At 38.7% G+C, this 10443-nt stretch overlaps 1 long non-coding RNA gene across 2 annotated transcripts; it reads right to left on the minus strand.

The window, feature by feature from the left end:
* Positions 1-1442: 1442 nt before the first annotated feature.
* LOC125696003 (uncharacterized) lies at positions 1443-9201 on the minus strand. 2 transcript variants are annotated; one of them, XR_007378142.1, is made up of 3 exons: positions 9158-9201; positions 6810-6908; positions 1443-1887 (listed from the first exon to the last, which is right to left on the minus strand). It is a non-coding gene; the product is annotated as an uncharacterized LOC125696003 (long non-coding RNA). The 2 variants fall into 2 exon arrangements; XR_007378141.1 differs by lacking the exon at positions 1443-1887 and adding an exon at positions 3759-4758.
* Between the last annotated feature and the right edge of the window lie 1242 nt (positions 9202-10443).

Raw genomic sequence — 10443 nt, forward strand, 5'->3', positions numbered from 1 at the left:
AACAGTATAAAAGTAACCCGAGGCACCACTAATTAAGCATGAGTCAGTGCTTCCAGTAAACTCATGGCAACAGCTAGCAACAGGAAAATACAGTTCTCAGTCCAGAAGCACTGCCAACTTACTGTAGAGAAACGATCCAAAGGAATGCCTTATGTATATAAGATTGACACTTGACATGCTTATATACAGTAACCTTCTCTCGGTATTTTTCTTTCTCCACTTCAGCTATCAGTAACTTCTTCAAGAAGTTGCCGCATTCTGACATAGTAACATTTAAGAATTATTCTATGAGTTGATGTGTTTCTCATCTTGACATAGTATTAGGAGACTATTTTGGTCAGGAAGCCTGAGGCTAAATAGTCTGGTGTTCATAAGCCATGCCAGGTATTCTTGGAAACACCTGCACCTTGCAGTTATCCAGCTGGCTTTGTGAGAAGTTAGAACACTCCTCATTTGAGCCATACCAACAGCATGACATCTGAATTCATTTTCACATTCTTGTCCTGATGGGACATGGCTCTGAATATAAAAATTGGCTTATATGAGTGCTGTGTGGTTAAAAAGTATTGATGCTTTCTCAAATTGCCCAATAAATCTTTGCTCACCAACAATAATATAATTAAACTAACCAACCGTTGTGAATTACGTATTAATAATACCAATTCACAGGCAGGTATATTGTTTCACAGAGAAACCACAAGTGATGTATCCAAAAGTAAACAGACTGAGGGTCAGATACTTCAGAACTAGAATAGTATTACAGTTTTAAATATATACAGTTAATCAGTGTTTCACAGCACAGTCCTGTTCAACAGCCTACACCTTCAGATTAAAACCTGTGTGGCCAGGTCCTCCTTGAGCTTCTTCAACAAAAGCAGCACAATTGGACAGCAATAACAACAGAGGAGACCATGTTCACACGTAGTCCTTTAAAACACTGCTGACGTTTCATTTAAAAAGTTCCATATCATACAAATACTAGCAGATGCTGGAGTTGGCATTGGAGAAGATTCAGACTGCATCACTTCAGGAAGTCTGTGGCAAAAATTTTTTTGTTTCCTGTGTTATTGCCTCCTGCAGTTCTAACGTTATATCTCCCAGAATATTGCCCTTTTTCTATCAATATCTGTCACCTCTACAGGTAGCATTTTGTTTATTTCTTGACATTAACAAACGAAAATCTTTAGTAGATGGCTTTTCTGAAAGCAGGGCTATAGGAGAAGAACCAGATACACACATTTTTAACAAGGGGAATTCCTGTAACCTGTTTGGCTATACATGGTGAGAACGGAGTGCCAATAAGCGCAGTGCTTTCATCACACAATCCATGCGTATTGCCAGCTTTCTAGAAAAGAGAGCAAATAATGGTATCAAGCTGGACATTTAGTTCTAGATACTCCTAAGTCGAAGAAGACAGATGAAGAGAAAGGATGATGATTTGCTTTCATGGTAAGGAATATCTCAGTGACTGGGTATTGGGTGCCAAAGAGTAAACCTGCTCACAGGCAAGTGGGAAGTGCTGCCAGCCTGATGACCTGACTGGGCTGGAGAGGCTTCCGAGCAATGGACTCTGCATCATGTGGATCTTGAAAGGACATGGGAGGGCAGGTAGTTACTTAGATTTACTCTATTCTTCTTCAAAATCTATTACTGTGCTTTCTAAATATTTAATGTTTGAGAACTTGAACTACTGAAACCAGCCAACCACAAGACAAGAATCTGCTATGAGCTCTGAGCACGTATGAAAGATCTTGCTGTGTCCAGTGTGGAGTCCCTTATGCCATACAACTCTTGTATTCACTCTTCAGTGTGCTCTTCATCCGGAATGTATGGGATCTCCACCCCTACTCATCTTCATATTTTCATGAGATCTTCAAGGATAAGTGTCTGAAAAATATTTACTCATTTCAAGTAAGGTTGAAACCAAATCATAAAGTATTGTGTACGTACATAGATGAAAACACATAGCACCAACAACACCATGTTGTCATGTGGTCCTGCTAAAGCGACACCATTGCAGAAAGCCGTGGACAGCAGCTGCCTGCAGGAATTGCTCTCAGGTTCTGTGTTTGAAGTTGAACATATTATCTGTAATTTTAATAAAATTGCCACCTGTTTTTGTGATAGCTCCTGCCTGACCACATTCTACTGTGCCCTTGGCAAGGAAAATACTTTTTCCATTCCAATTGCCATAATGAGAAAATGTGTTGGCTTTAACACAGTATTTATCAGAGGATTATCCCATGAAATTGTCAGTTTATGGCATGATAATTAGATCTGTTACTTGAAAACCTGTCAAGTGAGAGCAAGCTTTCTTCAATAATCTTATTCCTTTCTATTTTGCAGGTGGGGCCTAATAAAGTGAACTACTGAGAAGTATTGATGCAATAGCAACCTTGGCATTTCTGTAAATGAAACGCAGTCTGAGTCTGAAGAAATTGCTTGGCGTAGCTTTCCACTTGAAAACTTTCTTCATGAGGAGATCCTCTCCTTTACAAACCAGTAAGCAGAAAAGTATATTGAGCAATGAAGATGGAAAGGAGGGAGCAGCATGACTTGGACATGGTGCAACCTTTCTTCTCCCTTTCAGCACCTCCAATTATCCCAGTGCTCCTTGGCAGGATTCCTGTCCTTGCCCTGCTGCCGAGGCTGCAAAGTTGCAGAGATATGACAAACAAAGGAGAGTGGAGCAGGGAAATCTATTCAAATGTGGTCATTTCCTTTAAATGTATTGAAGAGGAAGAGGTAATTAATAAAGGTATGAATGATAGTTAATATTAATAGCAATCCTTAAACATTGATTTTGGTCCCATATATTTTGTTGCATGAAATATAGTCTGGTTTGAACCAACCTGACTGGGACCTTGAGCTCACAAGAGAAAAAGGCATTTCCATTTTAACTATCCTAAGCAATAAGATAAACACTGAAAAATTCTAGGGAAAGTGTTATTCCACCGCTGGGAACAAGAGTAGGGAGGTAAAAGTCAATCATTAATTCTAAAATAAAGTACACTGAGCAGCTGTTTCTTCGCTTCAGCCAAGGACATCACACTGTTGATGAAGATGAGAGCTGTGAGAGTTCGCTTGAAATGTGTACTGAAAATTATAAAATTATCTCCAAATATTAGTTTGTTTAATATACTGTCCCATTAATTTTATTCATATCAAGCACGCTGAAAGAAAACCTTCTTGCAGAGGTTCAGACTTTAATAAATATAACTAATTCATTCTCTCATACTAATTAATAGGACTAAGGAGTAATGCTGGCATTTCTTTTCCCCTAGCTTAGTAAGAAGTTACATGCACCTATAATAAGACAACACAGGGTGCATATAAATAGCAGTACCTTATATACTTGCAATCTTATCTACAGCACTCACCCCACTGCGATGCAGGAACCATGAAGATGATCATGAACACCTAGGAACAGAGGCATCCAGCAGCTTTGCAAAACTGTTGTTCTAAAGACACTCTCACATATCTTCAGATCATATCATGAGATCTTAATTGCAATCTTTTTAACTTTTGATCACCCTCACAAAAGGGACTTAAACATGGGCAGAGTCCCCTGTTACCTGCTGGATTCTGCATCAAATTCCAGCTGAAGAGCTGAAAGGCAGCTAAGAGGTACGTTATATCATACAAGTAAATTAAAGGATTTCCATGTTTACAGCTAAGCTTTTTTTTTTTAAATTATTAAGTTCATTCTCCTGTGGGTACCAACCACATGTTTCCATAATGCACACATTCTAAAGTGTGATATATATTCTTATGAAGAAGTTTTATCTTTTGGCATTATGATCATCCCAAATAAAACAAATCGTGATGACATTTCTGTTGCACAGATTAGTTCCTGATTTAAAGTACTCTAAATAATACTCCAGGCAGGGACTGCTGCATTTCAGCAGTTGAGAAAGAACAGCAGTGTCAAACAGTAAAGTAGTGGTGAATCTGTGATCTCCCAGGCAAGGTCTTGCAGATCATGGAGTTCATGTCACAGACTTTAAACACACACACGGAAATATTTCATCAGAGTATATTATTATTTTTGTTTAAAATATGCTTCTTCATGCCTGTGAAATGCAACAGTCAAATACCACAGTAGTTTTAAAGAAACAGAACCATTTATGGTCATTTTTCTTTCTTGATGAAAGGAAATCTCCAACTATTATGTGTTAAGAGACTGCCATTGTAGAATTTTAAGGGCAATAAATAGTCACCAGTGATAAATTAAAAATTCTGTATACACAGACTTGTCTCTTTTTTTAAAGTGATCTGTTGGGGAAAGTTAAGGAAAAAAGATGGTGATTCACTTTCATGGTAAGGAATATCTCAGTGACTGGGCACTGGGTGCCAAAGAGTAAACCTGCTCACAGGCAAGTGGGAAGTGCTGCCAGCCTGATGACCTGACTGGGCTGGAGAGGCTCCCGAGCAATGGACTCTGCATCATGTGGATCTTGAAAGGACATGGGAGGGCAGGTAGTTACTTAGATTTACTCTATTCTTCTTCAAAATCTATTACTGTGCTTTCTAAATATTTAATGTTTGAGAACTTGAACTACTGAAACCAGCCAACCACAAGACAAGAATCTGCTATGAGCTCTGAACACGTATGAAAGATCTTGCTGTGTCCAGTGTGGAGTCCCTTATGCCATACAACTCTTGTATTCACTCTTCAGCGTGCTCTTCATCCAGAATGTATGGGATCTCCACCCCTACTCATCTTCATATTTTCATGAGATCTTCAAGGATAAGTGTCTGAAAAATATTTACTCATTTCAAGTAAGGTTGAAACCAAATCATAAAGTATTGTGTACGTACATAGATGAAAACACATAGCACCAACAACACCATGTTGTCATGTGGTCCTGCTAAAGCGACACCATTGCAGAAAGCCGTGGACAGCAGCTGCCTGCAGGAATTGCTCTCAGGTTCTGTGTTTGAAGTTGAACATATTATCTGTAATTTTAATAAAATTGCCACCTGTTTTTGTGATAGCTCCTGCCTGACCACATTCTACTGTGCCCATGACAAGAAATGTATTTTTTCTATTCCTATTGTCATTATGAGATGGTATGATAAATTAGATATATTTTTTAATTTAGATAAATTTTTAAAATTCTGTGTACAATTTTGTCTTTAAATGTAATTAGTTGTCCACATGAAAATAATATTTATGTTGCTTTCCCCTGCTTGCTCTGTGATCATTGGTTAATACAAAAGGAAATAGACAGTACAACTTTAAAGTATTCTTAGAAGGTAAAAAATTTCATGCTTACCCTTTCATAAATTCAAAGACCAAAGTTTTTTTCTTACAGTGCATTGCTGAAAATTCTTCATGCCAAATTAGTTTAAATAGAGTAAGCAGAACCTATGTTTCAATGTTATCTGTTTTAAAATATTCTCCAAGTCTGCTTATTAGTTAGCACAACTTATGCTTCTAGATGCAAAATCATTGTCTTGAAACAAAGCTGATAAGACAATCATCCTGCAGTCATTTGATCTTCTTTAAATGGACACCATAGTCTCCTTTTTAAACACTGAACTATTCACATCATTTTGAACCATCTTTACTACCCAGACACATTTTGCTGCTTCTTTGTTACAGACCAGTATCGGTACTTCAGAAGAGGAACAGAAACCTTGTAAATTTGTACAGCTAGCTGACCTTGCATAATGGCCATCTGATGCAATGATGCATTAGATCTTAGTGATATATGTTACTGTAAATTATATGGCTTATTTATAATGCAGTGACACATTTGGAAGGTATTTTTCTGAAAAACAAAATCACTAGAAGCCTGGAGATTGGCAGCATGGCCTGTACTTATATCTGTACCATTTTAGAAAGGATTTGGCATTGATTCATGTACAGCTTTAGTGTAAATGATTGGCATGACTAAGTTCAACTTTAAAAATGGACTTAAGCAACTTTAGTGACATTGAATTATAGCAGAACTTAAGATCTTAAGTGCCTAAAACACATCTAAAACAATGCAACACCGAAGGCAGTGGCTGCCTGCTACTTTTAAACATTTAGGTCCAAATTTGAATCGGTGCCTACGTAAACATTCAGAACTTAGTTCATAAACTGAACTATGGGAAGTCTGTCCTGAGAAATACCAGGATTTTTGCCTACCAATATGCCCAAAGGTGTACCTGGAGTCATTAGGGAACAAAGACCTGTCTGAGAAACATTATGAAGATTAATAACTCTGCATACAAGATTGGAAAGGAGCAAGCAGAGGGCGTATTGCTTATTGCCTGTATCTATCTGTGACTGCGATGAAAAATAAATCAAATCCAGAAAGGTTTTCCAAAAGGTTTTAGAAAAAAAATAGAGCAGGAGGATATTTTGGGGGGATTAGGAAGGCCATTCAGCTACAACATTTCTCCTCCACTCCTGGAATATTTGGAGACATGCTCTTTAAGCTAGAGACTGACTAATGCAATATTTTTATGGTCATTTAAATGACACAGCAATATATTATTGAATGTATCCTATGTGCTAAGAAGTCCAATTTTTGAAAGTCTAGGCACAGAAGACAAGGGAGAATCAAGAATATGCTACGTATTTTTTACCATTCTGTTTTTTAAACTCATCAGCACACTTAGGGAGTACCTGACATAAGCATGTGTTAATGGAAGACCTATGGATTGCTCACTGCCTCCTAACAGCTATATCTAATTGCATTTGTAAGATAGCAGGCACTAAATATGTTTTACAGTCTTTTGTTCTTACACCTAGAAGACAAGCAATTAAACAGATACACACAGTGCAAAATGGACAATAAAAGTAGAGCTCTTACAGGCAACTGCTGAAATTCACATTCCTGCATGCAGGGACGCCCTCTCTGGGGGCCCATCCCCATCTTGTTAGGTTCAGCCCAGCAGGACATGCTACAGAACTTTGGGAACAGAAAGAAAGAGAGCAATGTATGGATATAATGTCAGTCATGGATTGCAGTTTCTTGTCTAGAATTCTTTAAAATTGCTCAGGTTGGAGGTAACAAGATAAAGGGAAATTGATTCAATCAGTTTTAAAGCAATTTCCCTGAGTTACTGTAGCAAACACCTGACTGCTTCTATTCCTCTTGTTAGAAACAATTGAAAGAAGGATCTGCAATTTGTTGGATCTTACTCTTCAGATGAAAGTCATCTATACGAGCAAATCCAAAGTGATTTTGATTATAGTAGCCTGCAGAGAAATGTGGTTTTTGTGTACAAAAGTGAAAAAAGAATTTTGTAGTACGTAGCTTGTTTAGCTGAAAAATGTGATTTCATCTAACAAGCACCACCTAACCACTTGCTGTAGGACGGATCAGACTGGTGCATATCTGTTGGATTGGATTCTAGAAGAAAACAGTCAAAAAGCAAGCTGTTAGCCTTGCTGGCAGACTGGTTTTTAGAAGCATTTGTCCATGAGGATAAATTCCCTTTGGCTTGTAGAGAGACATGCATATAGGGACTTGCATTGTGCTCATTGACTTTGCTTGAGGAATATGTCAGAGATGGAAAAGTTCTCCGCAAAAGTTCTTTAAACTGCCATCAGCAGAGGCTGCTGGTAAGACAATCTTAATCAAACCACATCCTCTGCCTCTGGCTTAGTCTTCTCTTGACGTGACAGCAAGTGAGATGGGGCTGGTTTTGCAGCCAAACATGTAATACATGAGAAAGATTAAAAGAAGTTTAAATATAGGATCAGGGCAAACCAGATTTCACACCAGCTTAGAAGTTTTATTGCCTTCCCCTTGACTTTTTCCTCATTTCTGTCATTATAATGTCAGAGTCCAGAAGGTAGGTGAAGGAATTCAATACAAGGCACCTCTACTCTATAGAGTGATCATGGCATTTGCCCTCTCCAAGTCCAGTGTAGTTAGATGGACATCGCATATTTCCAGACCATGTACATTTTTTCAGCTCTGCTCTGCCCTTAAGCAATGTCATCTTTTTAGAATTCTACTTGCCATTCTTTCTGTTTTATCCAAATAAGCAGAAAGATCCATTGCTGAAATATCTGAGCTTTCCAAATGACCACTAATTTTAATGTTGACTTATAGAAAGCAATCTTAATGCTGAACAGTGTCATTTGTAATCCTGATAATATTTCTGATTGTTAGCAGCAGTCACATTGGTCATAATTGGCTCTGATTAGGACATTTACTTTCATCATTTTCATTTTAGAAGCTGTGTAGCGTTAATAGCTAAATGAAACAAACGTAAAAAGCACGCAGCTTTTTCTGCAGCTCTCCTGAAATGATTCTACAGTGTTCTTGGATACAAAAACATCTACCCCATTCTTGGACAGCATGGAATATGTCATCAAGTGCATATATGTGACATCTTTCAGCAGAATTAGTAATTGATGACTCATAGTATTATACAAGAAGAACAGCTGCCATATAACACAGTCGTACAGTTAGAAAGCACTCTACAGAAGGGAAACCTTCAAAATACAAACCTTTTACTTGTCATCATCTGCAGAATACTGGATATTCATTACATGCAAATGTCCAGGTTATAAACTCACATGCTGCATTAACATGGCAGTTAAATTTACTAGTATGAAAGCTGCACTTGTAAAATATTTATGAATACATGTGGTTGTCACTGTAAAGAAACTGCACTGTCAGCTCAGCCTCTTCCCCTTGGTTCCTCCCCGTCTTCTCTCTTGACTGTATTCCATGAAATTCAAACCACAAGTCTTTAGAAATACCCCACTGAGAGGCATCATACAGGAAAGAAATAAAGAACTTCCTCCGCAGTATTTTGGTGCAATCATTGTATTCACTTTTTCATCCACTCATACAGTTTTCAGTTTGGTATTCCTAAATGGGAGCTTAAATTTGATTTTAGCATCTGTGATTTTTCAAATTAAGAATTGAATCGTGAATAATGTTGCAAAATCTTACACAACTTTTAAATTGTACATAAAATTACCAAATGCACTGCTTTTGTTAATGCCTTGCATAGATTATTTCTCTGATCTCTGTGGAAGAAGACAGTTAAAAATGAGGCTAGAAGGATGAAAAAAAAATTCTACATGCTTTAAATACTGTATAATCAATAAATATTAAGACATTAAAATTACAAAATAAACAAAAGAGTTTAGCAAAGCAGATTACAATAACAAAAAGAGAATAGATAAAAAGCTTACCCATATCCTGAGCTCACTTACAAAACTCCAGCAGAGGGGATCTAAAGAAGAGAACCTTCCCCCCCTGCTAGTCAGCTTTTAAATGGGTGTAGGAGCCAGGCTCCACCCCTTCCAGCAGCACAGGTGAATTGCCTTCACCTGTGTCCCATGGCTGACACATTGCTCGTCTCAGGCGATCAATCAGAGGTTCAGGCCATGATTCAGCAGTTCCCATACAAATACATATTGTAGCTTTGCATGTTCTTTGTTCCAAGGAGGTCACAGGTTTCACATTCACACAATGCCTAATTCTATGTATATTTCACATATATAATCTATTAATTAAAATATTACTGTTGTTCTTTGAGATGGCCAAATGCTACAGCATGCACAGAACACAGATGAGTGCTTTTTATGTAACACGCATCTTAAATATTGCCAAAGTATCAGAGAAATTTGTTTGCAAGAACCACAAACTGATGAAGTACAGACTAGAGAAGTGAGCCATGAGGTGGATTGGAAACCCTGAACTGCTAGGCTTAAAAGGATGCATCTGGAGGGGAAGTGCAAAGTCCTGCGATTCTGCCAGAGGAAGTACAATTCCTGCACCTGGGGACCAATAACCTCACACACTTGTACACGCTGAGGGCCAACCAGCCACAAAGCAGCTTTGCTGAAAAAGCCCTCAGGGTCTCAGAGAACACCAAGCTGAATGTGAGCCAGAAATGTACACTGGGGCCAACAGCATCCTGGGTTGCATTAGGAAGATCATTGCCAGCAGGACAAGTGAGGAGATCCCTCCTCTCTACTCAACACTGGTAAGGCCACACCTAAAGTGGTGTGCCCACTCTTGGGCTGGGCAAGTGTGGAGTCCTACACCTGGAGAAGAATAATCTCATGCATCATGCTGGGGGCTGACCTGCTGGAGAGGAGTTCTGCAGAAAAGGACTTGGTTGTCCTGGTGGTCAACAGGTTGACTGTGAACCAGCAGTATGCTTTTGTGGCTCAGAAGGCCAAGGGTATCCTGGAATGTATCAAAAGAAGAGTGGCCAGCAGGTTGAGGGAGGTGATCCTCCCCCTCTTCTCTGCCCTGGTAAAACCACTTCTGAAGTACTGTGTCTATTTCTGGGCTCCGCAGTTCAAGGAAGACAGGGGACTTCTGGAGAGTCCAGCGGAGGGCCACAGAGATTATAAGAGACCTGGAACTTCTCCATTATGAGGAAAGGCTGAGAGATCTGGGTCTGTTCTACCTGGAGGAAAGAAGACTGAAGCAGAATCTTATCATTGCTTATAAATATCTACAGGGC

This window comes from Lagopus muta, chromosome 7, assembly GCF_023343835.1.
Source record: "Lagopus muta isolate bLagMut1 chromosome 7, bLagMut1 primary, whole genome shotgun sequence".
NCBI lineage: Eukaryota > Metazoa > Chordata > Aves > Galliformes > Phasianidae > Lagopus > Lagopus muta.